Source organism: Marmota flaviventris, chromosome 15 (genome assembly GCF_047511675.1).
Source record: "Marmota flaviventris isolate mMarFla1 chromosome 15, mMarFla1.hap1, whole genome shotgun sequence".
In the NCBI taxonomy this organism is placed as follows: domain Eukaryota; kingdom Metazoa; phylum Chordata; class Mammalia; order Rodentia; family Sciuridae; genus Marmota; species Marmota flaviventris.
This window is the reverse complement of record NC_092512.1, coordinates 32,537,147-32,558,620: the sequence shown is the minus strand read 5'-3', so window position 1 is coordinate 32,558,620 and position 21,474 is coordinate 32,537,147. Positions and strand designations below refer to the sequence as shown.

At 35.1% G+C, this 21,474-nt stretch overlaps 1 long non-coding RNA gene across 1 annotated transcript in view; it reads left to right on the top strand.

Annotated features, from left to right (window-relative positions):
• The window catches only part of LOC139702118 (uncharacterized), a 30,900-nt gene extending 14,826 nt beyond the window's left edge, over positions 1–16,074 (top strand). The window contains exons 2-3 of the long non-coding RNA XR_011704716.1: positions 8,830–8,934; positions 15,973–16,074. This is a non-coding gene — a long non-coding RNA (uncharacterized lncRNA). The remainder of the gene's footprint in view (positions 1–8,829; positions 8,935–15,972) is intronic.
• Positions 16,075–21,474: the final 5,400 nt, after the last annotated feature.

The following is a 21,474-nucleotide window of genomic DNA, read 5'->3' as shown; positions in this document are numbered from 1 at the left end:
CCCTAGACAGAAATGTGACTATCAGGAGGAAGGGGTCACTGGGCACCTCTTGAAGGTTAGCTAATGCATCTCTCCCTTAGCACTCCTCCTCTTTATTTTTTCACCTCTTCCTTCAGCAGAGATTTTTGGTCCCCAACTGGTAGAAATATTACTTTATTTCTATTTGTCATACACATGTACTGGGTATGCACATACCTACCATCAAATTGTATTGCTTGACAAATGTATTCATTTGAAAAGTATCAATGATTTGTAGCTTCAAAAAAAAAAAAAACTGTGGCCAACTCTATTTCTGCAGTGTTGCTCGTCATGGATGCTGTTGCTGTGGATGATAAACTAGATAAAATCTGAATGCAGAGATATGATGGGATTATTCAAGTTCTTGTCTTTAAAAATAGTCAGATAATTTAAAAAATCTAACTGGTTTCTCAATGACTCTATTTAATATCTCAAATAATTTCCTTAGATGTTAAACAGACAACATCAGACTTTCCATAAATACTACTGTGCATTTCAAAGGGTATACTGGTGGTTTTTCTCATTGCATACATTTTGGTCCTAATGATGGCTGAAAGATTAGGAGAATATCTGAAAGTTACTCTGATGTAGATGTGTGCAGACCATGAGGGAAGATAATGTATTTTACTGGATTTGGTTTCTTCATGGAAATTGGCCTTTGTAGATCCTTTCTGCATGCTAGCTTATTGAAGGACTATTGACTACAAAGAGCTGTTTCCATGACTGATACTGAGTTGGTAAAGAGGAGCCATTTTTTTTTCACCAGTGGAATGGGGTGAGTATTTGGTGGGAACACAGGGTGGGGGAATTTTGCTCCTTCTGCCCTTGACTCTCTTTCTTTCAAGAAAATATTCTCAGCAGTGATATGGGTTTCTTTTGTGTGTATGGAAGTATTTTTGGAGTCATGACTCTTTGAATAAATTTCTAGTATTTGTAACAACAACCTGATGTGACCATTTTGCACTTGGCATGGTAATTTCTAGGGAAAATAAAAGACCGAATTTCCTGTCTCTACTCTAAATGTTATTGTTCTCCTGTATCATATTTTGCCCATTTGCTTACCTCCAATCCTACTATGATATTTAGTTTTTGGAATAAAAATGATACAGTTATTTATTGGCTGAATGAGTCTTAGGCCTCAGTTTTCATCTCTCAGTTCATTACTAGTAAAAAAAATTAGTAAGGCCAGGCACCACTGTGGGGCAAGCCTATAATCCCAGTGACTTGGGAGGCTGAAGTAGGAGGATTTCAAGTTTGAGGCTGGCCTCAGAAATTTAGCAAGACTATGTCTATGTCTCCAAACAAACAAACAAACAAAAAGGACCAGGGATATAGCTCAATGTAAAGCACCTCTGGGTTCAATCCCCGGTACCGAAAGATGAAAAGGAAAAAAGAAAAAAAAAAGGTAAACATAGTAGGCATTGTATTAAGAGCTGTACTTTCATTCCTTCATGCAATTTTTATACTGTTTTTTACCATATGTACTTATATTTTGCATATTTTTAAAATAAGAAAAGTGAGATTATAAGTAACATGTTTAAGAGTATATGGATGATAATTGAACGTTCTGATGCAAAAGCAAATGCATATAACATGAAAGTCATCTCTTCACTATACTGTCAGCCCTACTATAATTCTGATATTACTGGTTTAAGATTTGCATATGAAAATAAATTTCCATCCACCAGCAGAGTCTTGTACTGTTAACACTTTAAATAAAGGTTGGTCCCCTTTATTTCTCTTATTTTGAACAATTTAGCTAAAAGATTAAAGGGAGCAATCTGTTTAGAATGATGACCTGCACTGAAAGAGGCTTCTGTCTTAGTTTTGCATAATGATGCTCTGATTGTTTGTCTTGGAAACAAATCATAAATGTCCATAAAATTGACAAAGAAACAAATTGGGCACCCCTGGATTCATTCTGAAGCTTGAAAACCTTTAAGGGAAAAAATGCACATTAAAGGAAATTTTCCCTCTCTTAAGTAGAGCCTATTTTAATCATAACCTTTGGAAGAACATTTAAATATAAAAAGGTAAAAATTAAAAGAACTATAAATAACAACAAATGGCTACCTTGTAAATACAAAGCCACATTCACTCCTGGGGCTGTTATGTCTACAAACTATTTGAACAGTTAATAAGCACATTCCCAATGAAAGAAACAGCTAACTGATGTTTCATCTGAGTGCACCCTTTGTTGAGCATGTTCGGAAATGTAGAGCTGGGAGATAGGGATTTCTGCGCTTTTCACAGTTAAGATGTGTGCATGTGCCCACCAAAGCAAATGAAGAGTTTTTCAGGTTCCCCAAACATTCCTTTGCTAATATTCGTCTCTTAGAAAATAATAGCAAGCTCTGCTTGGATTAGCTAAAAAAATCATCTACTGTCCTTGACGCTTTTCCTTTCCTCTGTGTTCTCCTACTGAGATAACACATAGATGGTTCACAGGCGCTGTTACCTTGATTCATGTGTTGCTCGTTAGGCTTGTTATCTTTGGGCATTATTGGGCTAGGCCAGGGATGGCAGAGTCCAGCTTGGCTCTTGCCTTGCAGTAAGGACAGGCAAATAAGTTACTAGCCTGACTGCCCCACCAATCCTCTACAGTCTCAAAGGCAAACCCAGGTCACTGTATGGCTAAGTATTTAGACTTGTTTTTTTAGAAATTAGATCCCACCATTTTTGGGCCACACAGAATGAAGATAACCATATCCAATACTACCTTCTACCTTTTTTCATCTTCAAATTACTCCAATGAATCTCAATTTCAAAATATCTTTCTTTCTTCTCCCTCTTCCATCACCCCCTCATTATTTTTAAGGCAAACATCACTGCTCCAGATCATGTTATTTCATATGAACATAAATTTATATTTTTGAGTGGTCCTAGTGTGTGTTATGAAGTGATTACCACTAGTATAAAGAGAATAGAATACATTTTTATAATTGTTTGATTTTCAGATTACCTGGTTTCAACTTCTGGCTCCATCAGTTATTGTGTTGATTATAGATAAGTTATCCACCTATTTTATTTTATTCATTAATAAAGTGGAATAAATAATGATCATTGGATGGAATCGTTGTGGGAATTCAATGAGATAATTGTTAAGAAGTTTATCCTGAGCCAGGTGCCGTGTCGCACACCTGTAATCCCTCAGGAGGCTGAGGCAGAAGGATCCTGAGTTCAAAGGCAGCCTGAGCAACTTAGCAAGGTGCTAAGCAACTCAGTGAGATCCCATCACAAAATAAAATCAAAAAAAAAAAAAAAAAGGCTGGGGATGTGGCTCAGTGGTTAAGTGCTTTTGAGTTCAATTGCTGATACCAAAAAGGAAGGAAGGAAGGAAGGAAGGAAGGAAGGAAGGAAGGAAGGAAGGAGGGAAGGATCTTAGCCTGGAGTCTAGTAGACTAAACTGTAAGGTATATACACCTTTGGTGTTTTGAGTTTGTAAGGACAAGAAAAATCAGCTGGATTCAGATACAGACTTCATTACTATTATAAATTAATGAATCAAAACATGTTGCCTCTAGGCATGAGATATAATTATTCAGAAGGAATATTTATGCTTGATAATAACTACTAATTTATTGAGAACCTAATATGTTTGTGGGAACCAAGGGAGCACGCTTTTTTTGTTGTTGTTGTTTCCCAAAAGTATACATTATCTAAATGATTCCTTCTTCATCTATTTTTGTTCTATAAATGGGAAAACAAAGGCTGATAGACAGTAAGGACCTTGTCCATGACCAAACAGAGTTAATGGCAGAACAGGAATTTGAAGGCAGTGTCTGATTTAGATACCATTTTGCTCTGCCAAGCTCACCAGAGAAGCTAAATGTAGTCTGGGATTACAGTCAGGACCACTCAAAATACAGAAATGTAGCCTTTATTTGTAAAATAAATATTATGTGTATATTTCAAAACATAACTACATTTTTAAAGACCTTTTAAATAGTTCATTTGTCCCAAGGAAGAGATTTTTTAAAACACTCAAGTCCATGAAGTCTTGCATATCTTTATTTTGATGATTGATTTAGTAAGAAGATGGCAGAATTTCTTCTTTAAGCTTTTCTTATATTTTATGTTCATGCTAATTACATCATGTACAAAGCAGTTTCACATATGTTTACAAAACAAACCCTTACTACACTTTTGTAATTACAAAATCTTCCACTAAATTACTGTTTCATGTGTTTGTGTTTCAATTATTAACTGTGGTGGCATATAACTAAAGCTGAAAACATGTCATTTCTATGATAATAAGTGAACACAATTAGCAGCGTATCTATTCCCCACACAAAATATATTCATTTGCATTCTGTCTCCTTGTATTATTTAACTGTATTTAGGCCAAGTCATGTCATTTCTCTGTTACCTTTTTTTTCAATCTAGGAGAACTGTCTTATTTTATAAGTGCTTTTATGATGTCTAAATAAATGGAATTGGATGAGATGACAATCCACAGACACATTCCTTACTCATTTATAGGTTATTTTCTGAATCTTCTCTTAAATTTTCCAATTATGCTCAACTCATGAGCTACATGTATAACATAGCTTTGTAAATAAATGGAATGTATTTTCCAGTCTCTGTTAGTGAGTGGAAAGCCATCTTTCTATTATTTGCAAGCCATGAACAAGTAGGAAAGTAGCTCTAATTATCTGGGTTGCATTCACTTTGTATTAACCAGAACTCTGTGGGTGATATATAACAGAAAACCAGCTCAAAATACTAAAAGTAAGAATATGAGTGGATATAGGGAATTTGGTGTCTCACATGGAACTCAAATATAAGAATACAACTGAACTTAGGGAATGAATTGAGGTCAAGAATTCAAAAGTCTTCCACTTTGGGTTGTTTTTCATTCATGGAGTGTCTGATTCTTTTCTTATCTTCTCACATTCTGCCTATATTTGCTTTGATTGGCCCTCCAGTTATGGCCACAGGGTGGAGTCACTTTGTTCCTGTGTGTCAGGTCCTTTTAAAATCTTGTGGATGGATTGTGCATTTGTAATTGTGGAAGCAATTGCTAAGAGTACTGATCGTGTGTTATGGTTTAAATATTAGGTGTCCCCCAAAAGCTCATATGTGAGATAACGCAAGAAGGTTCACAAAAGATTGGATTATGAGAGCCTTAACACAACCAATGAATGAATTTCATGATGGGATTAACTGAATGGGAAGTAAGTGAATAGGGTGTAGCTGCAGAAGATTGGTCCTTGGGGGCATGTCTTTGGGGTATATATTTTGATTCTGGTGAGTGGAGTCTCTCTCTTTGCTTCCTGATCATCATGTGAGCCACTTCCCTCCACTACACTCTTCCACCATGATGTTCTATCTCACCTTGAGCTCTGACTGTTTATGGACTAAGACCTTTGAAAACATGAATCTCCAAATACATTTTTCTCCTCTAAAATTGTGCTGTTCAAGTCTTTTTAGTCCCAGCAGCTTAAAAGCTGACTAAAACATCAGACAATCCAATTCACTACTCAAATGTGAACAAATTAGCAGACACAGATCAATGATATATTTGAGATTCCAAAATGTTTATCCCAAAACATTGCCTGATAATATTGGTCATGTTCTCAGATTACACAAAATGTTGGAAAAGACAATGGTTTCACTAGATGAACTGAAATAAAAACAATCTCTGTTATTGTACTATTAACTTTGAGTGAGGCACTGTGCAAGAAGCTTTGAAAGAATGATCAATTTTAATTTGTACAATATGATAAATTAGAAAATATTATCATCCCTAAATAATAATAATATAGAAACAGTATTATTACTAATACTTACAAAGGGCAAAAGCCATCTTGAAATTGCTCAGCCATGAAGTGGCTGAGCTGGATTCATTCTGCAGACTCTGGGACTGCAAAGCTCATGCTAACCACTAAATAGTTTGTAATTGCTTTTGATTTTCATAGTTGTGCCCTCTGCTCAGGACATCAAGGTCGATTCCTAAAAAATAAACATCCAGAACACTCTAAGTGGCCATGGTTTGATGGCTCAAGATAAATAGGGAGATGATAAAATTATGCTAATTACCAGGGAGTTGTAATTGTGGCAGAAATTGTCTCAGATCAGCTCTCAGGCCTTTGTATCTTAGAGCAGGTCTCCATTGGTTTTTATCTACCTAAGCAGTTCTTCTTTCTTATGTCCACTTCTTTGCCTCCTGATTTTTTTTTTTTTTTTTTTTGTACTCTCATTCCTGAGACTAGGATTCTATCATTATTGTTCTGCCTTTCATTTTACTTTAAATTTTGAAGACCAAAATCAAAAGCCTGAACCAAACTATACCCAAGCAAAACAAACAGGTACAGAGGGTCTTTTTACAGCACCTGTGTGAATGATATGTCGCCCTCATTTGAGACAACATTGTTGTGTAGTCATATTTGATTCAGGACAGCCTTATGAGCTAAACAGGTAATACAGTAGAACTATTATAGATAAGGTCAAAGTCCTTTACACTCCCCTCTTAAGCCCTCTTTTCTTTCTGTGTATTCAACTCATGATTTTACCCTTTACCACAAATATATGCATCAACCATATATTGAACTGTTTTATATATATATTTTTAATTTACATAATTGGTATCTAAAGATACACAGTACTGTTCTGTTTGCTTCTTAACCTTATTATTATAGGGTTGAGATCTCTATTGATTGATGCTGTTTATTTTACCATTGAATATTATTCTACCACATGAGTATTATAGGACTTTTTAATAATCCATGAATGGACAATAAAGGTATTTCTAAATTTTTACTATATAAAAAACAATGTCACAATAATCTCCTTGTACCTTTTTATATAAATACTTGAGATTTCTACATAATGTTCTTAGAAGTAGAATTTCTAGGTTTCAGGTGTGTGCGTTGTACATTGTTACCTTTATTAGACACTGATGAAGTGTTCTCCAGAAATGTCACACTGTATTGTACTCTCACCTCTAGTATGTGAGCCACTGTTTCCCTGCATCTTCATGAGCATAAATATTGCCCCACTGTAACATGTTTATCAATGCCGTAGGCATGAAATAATAGTTGACTTTTTGATGTGAATTTTCCCTGATAAATAGGTGATATTCATTTAGGTTGTTCACGAAATATGTCTGAATGTACATCTTTTGATTTGGTGGGTTGTGTCACTAGTTTTGGCCAGAAAATTATTTCTGAAGAGAAGCCCTCCAGGACACTCTTTCCCTCTGCTGTAGTGACTGGTAATATTTGCAGTGTTGGCTGCTTTAGTAGCTGGGGCCTTGAAGAGAACCCTAATGGATTTGCAAGGGGATGTGGAATATTAGTGAGAAATAGACCTTTGCTGTATGTACTTAGTAAGGTTGAAAGACTGTTTGAGGTAGTTATCTAGCCTATCATGACAAATACAACTTATGTGATTGAGTGCTTTAAAAATGACTGTTTCTGAGCTGTGAATTTTATGTACATTTTTGGGCATAAAATTTAGCCAAAGCTATCAGGTCAGCTTTTTTTTTTTTGTCATTTTGGAGGATTTTTGTAATATTAGAAATGCAAATGCTTTACCTTTGTTTAATCTGTTTTTTTGCACATTCATTCTTCTCATTATATCTTTAATTATTCAAATGTTTTACATTTTTATGTTATTAAGTTTAGCAATATAATATTTTATCATTTGTGTTTTGATGTGTTAAGAAATTCTTCCTGCTATGATTTCTTAAACATATTCTCCAATATTTTCTTCCAATGGTTTTAAAAGTTATATTTTCCACATCTAGATCTTTTTATATCTCTGAACCTTACTTTGGGTTTGCTGTTTGTGGTGTGTGTTGTCAATGCTACTGATACCCCAACCAGCGTCCTAATCTACTTGAGCCCTCTGAGCCACAGAGGCTTCTTGCAAGTTGCCTCTGTCATGGTCTCTGCATCTCCTCTTTGCCTGGGGAGCTGTCTTGGACACAAGAAAGGGACCTGGGTCCTAAGCAGGTGTGAGGAAGTAATGTTTCTGGGGCAACCAAAAGCAAAGGACTCCGTGGATAAATGCGACATTTTCCCAGCCTCTGGGGAACAATGCTGAGGAATGTGACACATGTTTTCAGTAATCTATTCATTCACATACCATTTATAGACTTTTCTCTGTACCCTTCTGACTTTCTTCTACTTGAACTTCAAAAAGTTCCCTGCCAAATAACTATAACTTGCACTCAAATTCTTATCCTGGGTCTGCTATTAAGGGCATTCAAGCTAAAACAAAGATTTTTTACTTTATATTTTGGAAAGCCATCTTGTTCTCAAAGCCACATATTGACGAAATCCATTCTTTTCCCCAGATTGGAAGAACATAATCTCTTTCAAAGGTGGTCCTGTTTTTCAACATTCTGTCCTACTCTATTTATATATTTACACATTACTCCACTGTTTTAATTTTCTGTCTTTAACACATATTTCTTATCTGACCATACAGGGTACTACCTCTGTTTTTAATAGAGAATATCTTACATATTTTAGTTCTTTATGCCTCCTGAATGAATCTTAAATTATTTTGGCAGGTTACATGAAAGATCCCAAAAGGATTTACATTGGAATTTCATGCAATGCTTGTTCCTGAACATGAGAGATGAGCATGACACATTCTGTTACTTAATTAGAAATTTGGTAAAAATTTTCAAAACAAATTTAATCTCTCCATAAAGACATTAAACATCTATACTAAATATATTGTTGGGTCAAGTTTTTTGATTTTGCATAATCAATTTTGTGACTATTCTATTTCTAATCAGTTATTGCTGGCATCCATGTTGTATGCTCATCATTAAGTCATGTATTTCATTTGTCATAGGTTGATTTAGCCTCAGCTCTGTGTCAACCACTATAGCAGTTGTTGAGGATACAGCAATCAACAAGACACAACATCTCTCCCTCTAGGAGCTTATAGTGCCGTGAGGTAAGATGTCTAATAACAGGCATGCATATATACTACTAATAAAAATCATGGTACAATGGGAAAAATACATGATCTTGGGATCATGACAATTCAGAAAAGGTCTCTCTGAGCAGAAGCATGAATGCCATAAGGAAGAAAGTTCCCCAGGTATCCTGTGGGAAGGTCCCTTCTGGCAGAGGAAATAGTGAGTATCAAGGCCATGAGACAGAAAATTTCTCAGTGCTGACATTTTATTCAGAAATCATAAATTATCTCCTTTATTTCAAAGATTTAATTAGACTTTCTATTGAATTTCTACATAGACAATATTGTCATCTACTAAAAATGAAAAAAGATTATCTTTTCCTTAACCATCTCTATAATATTTACTTATTTTTCTTATGGGATTGCCTAAAATCCCTAGTATGATATTAAAGAAAGAGAGACAGTGAACATAGTTTCCTCAACTTTAATAAAAATATATCTAGATATTTAAAATATCTTTACTAAAATCCATTTCTAAGGTTAAAAAAAAGTTATTTTTTTCTGTGTCTCACTACTGAGTTGCTGATGTTGTTTTTTAGTGGGCAATTAGCAGGATACTTTTCTATAGAAATTTACTTAAAAAAAATAGCAATCAAATTTGGCACTCCCCTTAACTCTGATCCCTATTCAAGAAGTATTAATTTTAACTTTTTTCACTCTTCCTTTTGGTATAACCTTCATATTTCTGAGTAATACATTAATATGGCTGTCTATATGCTTTTTAGTTTTAGAGGTTGTTTTAAATTTCTTGTTAGGGGAGCGTAGGATTTAGCTATTTTTACTATTCCATTAATACTTTCTCTACCTTCTTCTTATAATGATTAGATCAAATCTTTGGTTAATACAATGCTTAGTATTATCATTGTGACATATAGATATACACCAAGCATCCTATGTGTGTATTTCTTTTCTCATATAATAGTCTTTCTTTCCCCCTTGTTTCTCTGGAGCATATCTTCCAGTAGCTTCCTGGAAAATGATGCCTGTGGCAAGTAGTATATATTTTAGACCTTTAACTTCTGTAAAAAATATTTATTTCTACCCTCATATTTGGTTAGAATCTGGCTGGAAAGTAAAGTCTAAAACAGAAAAACTTTTCCTCAGAATTGTGAAGGTATTTTTATATTGTCTTCTAATTGCCAATGTTGCTATTGAAATGTCAGATGCCATTCTAATTCTTAGAGCATTTTGTATTTTTTTCTCATTAGAAATTAATTGTAAGTTTTTTGTCATTAGTTTTAAGTTCTTTTTATCCTTAGTTTTCTGAAATGTCATAACGTCATAATAATGTGGCTCAACATATGTGTGTATGAATGTATCATCATGATATTCACTCAGTAGGGTCTTCATTTTCAAAGCTTAAGCTCTAGAAATTTTTTCCCCTTTTCTTCAGCCATTTTATTCCTCCTGTTTTTCTGTTCTTTCATTTCAGAATTCTCACTCAGGGACACCATGAAATAATGCATTCGTGTTGTTTTAAGCTAAATAAAATAAAATAAAATAAATATTTTAAAGAAAATCTCTAGATTTTTGCTTTGTCTTACTTTCTTTGAGATTTCTCCATCCTTATTTTCTGCTTTTATTTCTATTTTTTTAATTTCAAAAACTCCTTTCAGAATTTTTGAGTGTTTCTCCTATTTTATTATTATTTTTTCTAGTGCTGGGGATTAAACCCAAGGCCTTTTGTTTGCTAAGCAAGTGCCCCACTGCTGAGCTATACCTCAAGGCCAATGATTTTTATTGTTTGAATTTATATTTTAACTGACACATAAAATTGTACACATTGAAAGTTTACTCTGTAATGTTTTAACACATGTATGCAAAGTTTATTTCAGATTAAATGTATATATCCTCAAACTTTTATAATTTTTTAATGGTAAAACCTTTCAGGGCTGGGGTTGTGGCTCATTATCAGAGCACTTGTCTCACACATGTGAAGCACTGGGTTTGATCCTCAGCACCAAAAATAAATGAACAAAATAAAGATATTTAAAAAAAACTTTCAAAATCCTTTTTGAAAGGTACAGTACATTATTATTATTATTATCTATAGTTACCTTGCTGGGTATTAGCAAGCCAGAACTTCTTGCTCCTATCTAACTGTACCTTAGTATCCCATTGATCAAACTTTCTATCACCCATACTCCCTGGTACTCCAGTAACCATCAGTCTACTCTCAATCCCTGTGAGATAACTTTTCTAGATTCCACGTATGAGTGGGATCATGTGGTATTTATCTTTCTGTGCCTGGCTTGTTTCATTTAACATGATGGTTTCCAGTTCCATCCACAGAGTCACAAATGACAGGATTTTGTTCTTTTTATTCCATTGTTTACATGTGACACATTTTCTTTGTCCAATCATCAGCTGATGGATGCTTAGGTTGTCGCCATTTCTTGGCTACTGTGAATAGTGCTGCAGATGGGAATGCAGGTGTCTTCAACATATTTATTTCATTTCCCTTATAGTATGATTACTGGATATCATGGTAATTCTATGGTTAATTTTTTGAGGAACTTTCCATACTGCTTTCCATAATGGCTTTAACTGTTTCTGTTTAAGACTTCCTATTCTTGTTTCATAAATGCAATATCTTTCCTTTTCTTTGAGACTCTTACATTTTTTGTTTTGAAGTTTTCTTCTGTTTCTTTTGTCCATTTTCTTTCTTTTTTATTTTTTTCATTTTTCCCCTTATGCGTTTATTTTGGTCTCTTCCTCAAATGCTTATGTATGCATCCATGCCTGTTCATAGTAAAGTGTGAAGCACAAAGGAGTAAGCAGAAATGGGAATATTGGGGTCATTACACAGAGAGCTCATTATTAAGTGACAGAGTGGTTATTATTAGGTCTTTTCCTTTAGAGAGGTCAGTTTTCTCAAAGAGACATCCCATGAAGTTTCACCTGAGAAGAATAAGAATGACTGTAGGTTCAGGGCCAAGGGAGAAGAGGCTAGCATTCTCAACATCAGGATGTAAAAATTTTCACTTAGCCATTTAGCTCCCTCAGTGCTCCTGTTTCTGCCCAAACTCCTTCTGGTTTAACAGGGTGACTCTCCACATGTTGAACCCACTCTATTGGATGAATGAAGGTATCTAATATTCCAGTTTCTTTATGTGAAATTTCAACTAATCTACTTGTTGGTCCTGCTTACACCTTCCTGAAACAGAGCATCTCAAAGTCCTGTTTTTTTTTTTTTTTTTTTTTCAGGGCATTAAGGCATGAATTGGCTGATTTGCTGGTTCCTCATCGCCACATCCACAAATGCAGAGTTGCTTCTGAGAGGTTGTGAATCTATCTGCCTCTCAACTTCAAGCACTCTGTAGATATCTCTCATCATTTTTTTTTTCCATTCTTCCGATACCTTTATCATTGAAATGGGATTTTATAAAGGAGTTAAGTGAGTGAAAGCAAGGACAGGTTTTAAATGTCAGGGCAAGATTGACAAAGTTGCTAACTGAAATGGATTCTACTAGTCAAATTGTGAGAAATCAGGCTCATGATTTACTATTAGATATAATTATTTTAAAATATGATACTACTGAATATACAAGTAAATATTATTATTATTATTATTATTATTAATTGGAAAAGGTTGATTTTGTGGAAGATGATGGTTCCTAAATGATATTTACATAAGAGATGATATAAAGTGCAAAAATTTGATAATTGTCATTAAAATAACAGTAATTAATTTAGGGTATGATTTATTTTGTTGATTCTAATAATTAGAATAAGGTTGGTAGAATAATATATTTTTTTCTGAAATATCAATATGTAATTGTTCTTATTTGGACAAATGAAAATTAAATAAACAAATAAACAAACAAGACTAAGTAAACCAATAGTTCTAGAACAAGTAGAAGAAAATAAATAAAAATGATGGGTTATCAGTGTGTAGCTTAAAAAGGCCTCTAGGAAGACAGAATTCAAAGGTTGTAAATATACTTAAAACAGTGCTCAGGTTCTGTTATTCTGATATGGGAAGGGTAGAGGTGGCCACATCTTCCAGTCCCTCTCCTGAAAGCTCTAGTGTCAATCCAGATTATAAACTCATGGATTCAAGATTCTTTCTTCACAGAAATGACGTAAACCTCATTCTGCTCAGTAATCAACCAGATAATTTATCCTCACCTTTACAAGACAAAAATGATACTGATATTTTAAAAATAAAATAAAAACTCTTTTATCTCATATAAGTTATTATTACAAGTTTTTAATATGTTATTGTTAGTAATCTTAGAAATTCCTAATCAGGAAATACTACAGACCAAGCATTCAGGGTCTTTAAATGATTATCAGCTTCTGAATGGTAAGCTAGAGTAGGCATTTTAACAAAAAGCTGAACAAGAAAGAAAGCAATGCCTCTTCTCATGAGAATGGTGTATATTACAAGACCATGAAAATAATGCTACATTTACGTAATATATATTCTAAAGTGATCAAGTAGCCAAAAGAATCCAAATAGAGGAACTGAGCAGGATTGGATTATAGGGCGCTTTCTTTTTCAGTTGTTGTTTTATTTTTATTTTGATGTAAATTGTTCTCAGCTGTGAAACTCTCTGTTTTGGGTTGCTGGTATTTGTGTTCTCTTGCCTAAGGAAATGGATAATAAATAGTCCAGGGAACTCAAGGTGTGATAATATGAGAAAATTGTCTTTCCTAAGTTGGAGTGTGATGTACAATATTATGAATCTAAGAGTCATGAAAAATTGGGTGTTCCCTTGAAGATTGGGATTTTGCATGTTCCTTTGATGTAGCACTTAGCAAAATTTGGGCTTATAAATTTTATGAATTTATCTCATCAATTATCATCTGATATTTGAATTTTCCCTACAACATTACTACCAAGTGATGAACCATCAACCTCTGCCTTATTGCTAATAATTGTGTTGACAATCTCTTACATTTCCTGTTCCTTACAACATTTACCCATTGTTTCCAGTGTAACCCTTTGGATTATCAGAACAAACCTGAATTGTTTTATTCCTCTACCTCAGATACTCTATTCTCACCTTTACAAGACAAAATCATACTGATATTCTAAAAATAAAATAAAAACTCATCTCATGTAAGTCATTATTATAAGTTATTAATATGTTATTGTTTATAATCTTGGAAATTACTTCTTGGGAATTTCCTTTTTTACTGTGATATTATAGACATTGTCTTATGCATCATTATAGAAATTATCACATTAGGGGCTGGGGTTGTGGCTCAGTGGTAGAGTGCTCACATAGCATGCATGAGGCACTGGGTTCAATCTTCAGCACCACATAAATGTAAAATAAAGATATTGTGTCCACCTAAAACTTAAGAATAAATATTTTTTAAAAAGAAATTATCACATTAGGTATGGTTAATTGTATAAACATAACTCTTTGCTAAATTTTAAGCTATTTAAAATGCCACAGCTTAGTCAACTTGGACTTCTCAGTCTTCATGTTGAATAAATAGGAAGTGCAAAGAAAATTCTTTGAAATTAATTTGTTTGAAAAAAATTGTCAGTTCTATGGCCATTTTTATGGGCTTCTCAGAGAATAGTAATGTAAGATGTAAGACAAAATAAGTAAGATCCCATCATATTCTTGCTTTTCAGGGGTTTGAAGAGCTTCTTAAAATTTATATATAATAATTCACTAAATATGAAGGGGTATTGCCATGGTATTGCCAACTGTAACTCCTATTCTGAGCAATTCCAAACCAACTTCTCAATCCAATTTAAAGACACCCAAAGGGGAATGGGAACTGTATTTCTTTTGAGCAGACTGTGATGGGTTATTGGAGGGCTTTGGGAAGAAGCAGCCTACCTGGTGTGTACTGATATCTAGACCAAAGCTAGCCAGGGGCAGATCTATGGCCTTTGGCAAATGTCAGGTCTTCACATGTTAAGGAAGTGATTTCCTCTGGTGATTAGGAGTTGCCTATACTTAAAGCAGTTTTTTGGATGGAAATAATCAAACCAGTATTGCTAGAAGTGATGTAAATTATATTATAGTTAGGAGCTTGGATCTTAGGGCTAAACAGGTAGTAGCCTTCAGCACAAAAGCCTAAGACAAGTTCAATAACTTATCTTTGTTTCCCATTTCTGACCAGACAAAATGCATATTTATCTCAAACTGATGTCCTATAGATTATATAACATATTGAAAGGACTTAGGTGTCTGGCACCTAATAAATGCTCAAAATCAGCTCTCCTCCTTGTCGTCATCGTCATCATCATCATCAAAAACAACAAGAAACTCAGATTCAGTGATTGATTACAGGAATACAAAACAATAGATACAATGATAAATTAGTGTTGATGTGTGTGAAATGAAAACTAAATAAATATGTGGGATACATAAGGACCAGGAGAAAATTTCCCCTTGTCACTTTCTCCTTATCAGTCAATAATATTGAATGCAGTGAGAAAATAACAAAGCTTTGAAAAAATAACTTTATAAATTCCCCCTTGTGCACGTGTCCATCGGTGTATGCTGTTTCCTTTAGATTGCAAGGACCTTTAGGCCAGAGACTGAATTTAACCTAGTGTTTAATATGGGCATTTATTTATTCAGTCTTAAAACTTCACTCTTGAATAAGCTGCCTTGGAGCTAAGGAGATCAGGCATCCCATTTTTTGGGGAGGGATTATTTTATTTTATTTTTTTAGTACATTTGATGGGTGGCCTGTGAAATCCTGAGTACAGCAATTTCTCCCCCCACTTTTTTTTTCATATTGCAAATATGCTTACTCTAGTGTAGTAGGATTGTCATTCTTGTGTTCAGGCAGAGGTTCTGCAGTCTGAGCTTCTTTAGCATCATATAGCAGAGTTCACACAGACTTTCTACCATTACAAGTCCTAGAATTAATGAATGGATGATAGTAAGCATTTGCTTTGAACCAGACCCAAAGCTAGACAATTTTAAATTAATTATTCATATTAATCTTCAAAAAACTCCAATTATAATCCGCATTTTACAGATGAGAACACATGTTCAGAGAACTTAAGTAATTTGCCTAAATATATTCCAGGTGAAGGGAGTAACCAGTTGAGAGGAAAACCTTGGGTTTGGTAGAACACTGGATGTTGAGAAGAGAGCCAAGTGGAGAAGGTTCAGCAAAACAGAGCAGAAATGGCAGGTAAGGATTGCACCAGGGAGTACCTTCTCACCATGCTGAGATCTTTGCCTTTTATTTTGGAGATTACTGGTTCTCCAATTTAAAATTCTTCAATATTTCTGTTATAAATATTAATAATACAAATTACTTCCCCTAATCCAGTCTGATTTAGTAAGTCTCAAGTTGAGACTAGAATCTGTATTTTAACAAGCAAGCCAAGTTATATTGTTGGTCTGCAGTCCATTCTCTGAGACCAGTGCCCTAGGGAATGCGAGATGTCTAAAGGATATTTTGGAAGTGAATTTCTTTATTCTTGAATAACAAGGAGGACATAAAACCAGTGTTTTAGTCAGTTTTTTCATTGCTGTGACCAAAAGACCTAGACAGAACAATTTTAGAAGAGGAAAAGTTCATTTGACACTCATGGTTTCAGGGCTCTCAGTCCATAGATGGCTGGTAACTTTGCTCTGGTCCCAGCATGAGGCAGAACACCTAGAGTAAGAGTGTGGTGAGGGAAACAGCTCAGGACAACCAGGAAGCAGAGAGAACCTCTTGCTTACCAGGGATAAAATATAAACCTCAGATTCATGTTCCCCAGCTACCCACCTCCTCCAGCCACACCCTACTTACCCATGATTACCACCTAGTTAATCTCTATTAGAGAATTAATGCACTAATTAGGTTAAGGCTGTCATAACCCAATCATTTCACCTCTAAACTTTCTTGCATTGTCTCACACATGAGCTTTTGGGAGGGGCACCTCATACCTAAACCATAACAATGAAGATAATAAAGTAGAGGCAAGGAGCCATTAAGAACTCTGGTTCTTAAACATGTCTGCCTATATGAATCACCTGGACAGCTTTTTAAAATATGCCCCTAGAGATTCAAACTTAACAGGTTTGGGATGTGGCCTGAGCATTAAAGTATTTATAAATTCTCAAAATAAATTTTATATAGAGCAACTTGGACAACTTCCAATTTTGGAGCCTACTGAAACAGGAATCACTGCAGTCCTAAATAACAGACCAACAGGATTGGTAATGCCATGGTAGTCCATTCACTTTTCTGGGTGAATTAGGAAGTGAGCACTTTTTCCTCTGCATGAATTGTGATAGCCTATGCCACATCATTTCAGTACTCTCCCCTCTGCTGAGCACCCACATGGTGTGTTGCCCAATTCAGAGACCCGAGGGCTATTAGGGAGGTAGAAGCCATGTGAATAAAGCTGGAGAGGAGGAGAGAGAGGATGGTTCCCAGCAAGGTGGTTTCAGTCTTACCCACTATCTCCTTTGAGTCCCCTACTTTGGTAACTTCTGGTCTTGTCATGCCCTGGTGGGGAAGTCAATTAGTTTGACAGAGTTGAATGGTGGCTACCCGTGAGGCTGACTTGAGTCAGCAGAAAAAATCTGGGCAGCTAAAACTTTCTGCCAGGGGATCTGAAGAGGATTACAGAAGCCCTCAGGTCAGGCATTACTTATCCTGAGCAAAACGTTAATTATAAAACGTTCTCTGCCTAGACTTTGTTCATATGCAGTTGTTCAAAGTCCAATTCTGAAAGTGAAGACGAAACTTTTTATCTTGAACCACAAACACTGAGCAGAAGTATATTTCTTGTACATAATATTGTTATTTATTTTTTGGATTCTAATTGCTCTTCCACTTTTTTTTATACAAATCCCTACTTAGTTATAATTTAGGTGAAAATATTCTCTGTGGCTTCCTTTCCATGTTTTTCCTAGAAAGCATACTTTTTGCAAGTCACGGGTTACATAGGGTTTCATTCTTCTGAGAAGAAAAACAATGTCCTCTGAGATAATTAAAGCCTAAAAGGCTGTTTCTTGTGATTTTCCTTTATGATTGCAACTGTCTTTCATCTTGGATGGCTTTCTGGAATTTTTCTACCCACAGGATAATCTAAGTTTAGCTGCTGTTTTAAACATAACTTTGTGGGCCAAATAAATGTGCATTTCCGCAGCGAAAGTCTCAAAAAGACAATGGAGAAATTAGAAAAATTTGGCTGGGGATGTAGCTCAGTGGTAGAGGGTTACCTAACATGTACAAGACTCTGGATTCAATCTCCAGTACCTCAAAAGAAATAGAAAAATAATCAACATTAATATTATCTTACTTTGGGCATTGACTTTTCTCTTTTACAGATGATAAAATTGAGACTCAGAAAAGGGAAAAGAAGGTAATCAAGGTTTCATGGTTGACAGGTCTAATATTCTGATAAGAGTTTAATATACTCATTTATTTACAAAAGTTTTGTGAATTAAGTATTATCATGTACTATGATTTGAATGTCCCCTAGATTTGAAAGTTGAAAATTAATGCTGTTAAGAGGTGGAACCTTTTGGGAAGTAAGTCATGAGAGCTCTACCCTCACAAATGGATTAGCACCTTATAAAAGGGCTGGCCTAGGAACTCACCTTTTGTACTTCAACTCCTCTGCTTTGTGAAAGTACAGTGTTCCCTCTCTCCAGAGGACACCGCTACAAGCGCCTTCTTGTCAGCATAGACTGGGCCTTCATCAGACACCAAAGCTGCCAGCACCTTGATCTTGGATTTCACAGCTTCCAGACCTGTGAGAAAATAATTTCTGGTCTTTATGAAGTATCTGGTTTGTGGTACTTTGTTATAGCAGCACTAAAACATCGTTTCTGTTTCATGGATGAGGTGACTGAAAAATGGCGGACTACCTTGTCCACAGTCAAACAAGTGGAAGTGGTAAAAGTGGCATTTGAACTTTGCTTTGACGTGACACCAAATATCTTGTGTGTGTGAATGTGTGTGAGTTTGTGTGTGTGTGTGTTTATGTGTGTGTGTGTTTAGTGATCCTAAAGGCTTACAATAATAGGAAGTTGGCAGTCCAAGGACTTCTGATATTCTGCCAAGTGTTTTCACTTTGTTACTACCATAAATTGCTTCTATTTTCTTTCAGGTTTGAGTCTAGACTTAGCCTGAATCTAGGTAGATCACATTTGACTCCAAAGTTAAGAGAGCATTGTTTTTATGGTTTTAAAGCATGTTTTTACTGCAGGTTTCAAGCAGAGATTTCCAGAAGTTCTTGGACTATACTGAATGGATTAGTCAAAGACATAATAATAGTAAGCACACACAGCTCTCCTAAAGTACTTCACTTTTATGTAATAACTTGTTAAACGTCTGCAAAACCACTCAAGTAGGTGCTGCACCAGGCACAGTTTACAGCACAGTTATCTGGCACACACCAAGTTGAACAACCTGCCTAAGGTGCCGCAGCCAGAGCCTGAGTGCGTGTTCCTAACGGCTTTGTCCTGCTGCTCTGTGTAGGGCTTCCTTCATGGTTCCTCCTCCACTCTGTACCCTCATCCTCACAAATGCTGCCCAGCAGACTGACCTTCAGATTATAGCTACTCACTGCTCACTCCGTTTTCTGACTGTACTTATCTTACATAAAATCCCTCCTGGGGATTTGTAAAATAATTCTTTTCTTTCCTTTTGAAAGAACAGCACTGTAGTACAGATCTTGAGGTCATGCTGGCTGGACTCTTCCACTTTCCATCATTGCTTGAATTGCGTGTTACCCTATATCTGCTTTAGACTTATCTATTTTGCTTTCTGTGCTTTGAGTTTGGTTTTTCTACAGGCATAGAATCTATAATCTCCAAAGAATAATTTTCTTCACATTATTTTACATTTCTGGGAATTCTTTTAATGGTAGATATTTTAATGTTCTATTTTAAAGAAGTGACAGGCCCTTTAGCTAATCCGCTTGCAGTTAGATTTACTTGCTATCTGAGCCTCAAAAGATCAAGCTTTTCTTTTTATATCGACAATGGAAAGTATGTTAATGTTTCTGGAAATATAGGTACTATATAAACTCAAGAGGTTGTAAAGATTATTTTCTGAAATTGAAATTGATTATTTCTTATGAAGGTTGATTATAGCTATTGAGATCATGAAAATAAAATGTCAACTCTTTTATTATTTTAGTGAATAGAATTGCTTTCCTTTTCATAGTAAAATAGCAGTTCCCTGCTGTAACTTTAAAAATGTATTTGAGTTTTTTTTTTCTCCTAAATAGCCATTTTCAGAGGGATGATCTATGGCTTGTCAACTTACAGTAGAGCTGATGTAAAAAGTTTGTGATGGCAACCCTAAATGTTTTATCACCTGTCAGAAATTTCAATGATAATAAAAAGTAACATCCTTTAAATTAATTAGACATGATTAGGACTTCAAGCCCAGAGGCCACATCATTATGCAAAAATTATAACAGTTAGCTATTTAAATTACCATTAAATTGATTCTTATGTTAATTGATATCTCACTTATAAACCTAGATTTAATTTATATAAGATCTCCAGAAATAATAAGGTGTAATGAAATATTATTTTGGGGAAATTCTTTTGAGAAAAAATACACTGAAAAATTGATTCGTTATATTTGATTCTAGGTAGAATTCCTGGTTTAGAACATTGTTAATTTCTCATAAAATGCCATGGCTTAGATTCATCTCTTGTGTTTGTGTGGCCCCCACAAATGCCAACAGAACCTCTGTGTGGTTCAAGAGGGTAATTTTCCCTTCAGGGGGCAATGTCTTGTTTTCTCCTGTCTGCTTTGGGAAACAGAGTTTAATATGACCACTTGAGATGCAATGTGTTTTTGTGACCCATTTTAGGAAAGGAGAGAGATATGACTGTGTCCATTGCTGATTTTGAAGATAGGAGGAGATATATTTATTTCAAAGAAGAATTGACACCATGGGAGTGTCACCCCGCAGGGTTTTAATAGTCAGGTGCTGATGAAGTACATTGCTGAAGTTAAAATGCCAGTTGCAAGAAAATTGGGATTAATTATTCTCTAAGGACACATTGAGATGAGCTGAGGTACATCCTCAGTTCAGGCGCATGACCTCTTTAAGCCTTCCCCCAAGTGGCTAGTTGTGAATTTGCAAGAAGGCAAAACATGTTAAGATGTTGTTCTGGTGTCATTCAGAGTATTAAGTCTGTTCTAACTAAAATCCCTTTCTACTTGTATTTCTAAATTTCTAATCATAGTATAAGTTTTATGAGTATAAGGAATATAGTTTATCAATATAATATGGACCAAATTCCCAGAGCCAGGTTCCCAGTTACTTAAGAATTTTCCAAGAACTCTCTTAAGTTTGCTGTGAGAGTTTTAGCAATAACCATGCTCCAATTATAAAATTCAGTCCCAGTATTAATCACAGTATTACACATCACAAGAAATTGTATTTGAAAGTAGGAAATCAGGTTTAGGTCATTCAGAAAAAAACAGGGATGGGAACTTTACATAGTGCAGGCTGGACCACCTCATACAATGGTTACCTTTTTTTATCTTCACACTTAAGATCTTCAGGGTTTGGTTGTTTTTGTTTGTTTCTGTTCTATTCTCTTTATTTTCCAC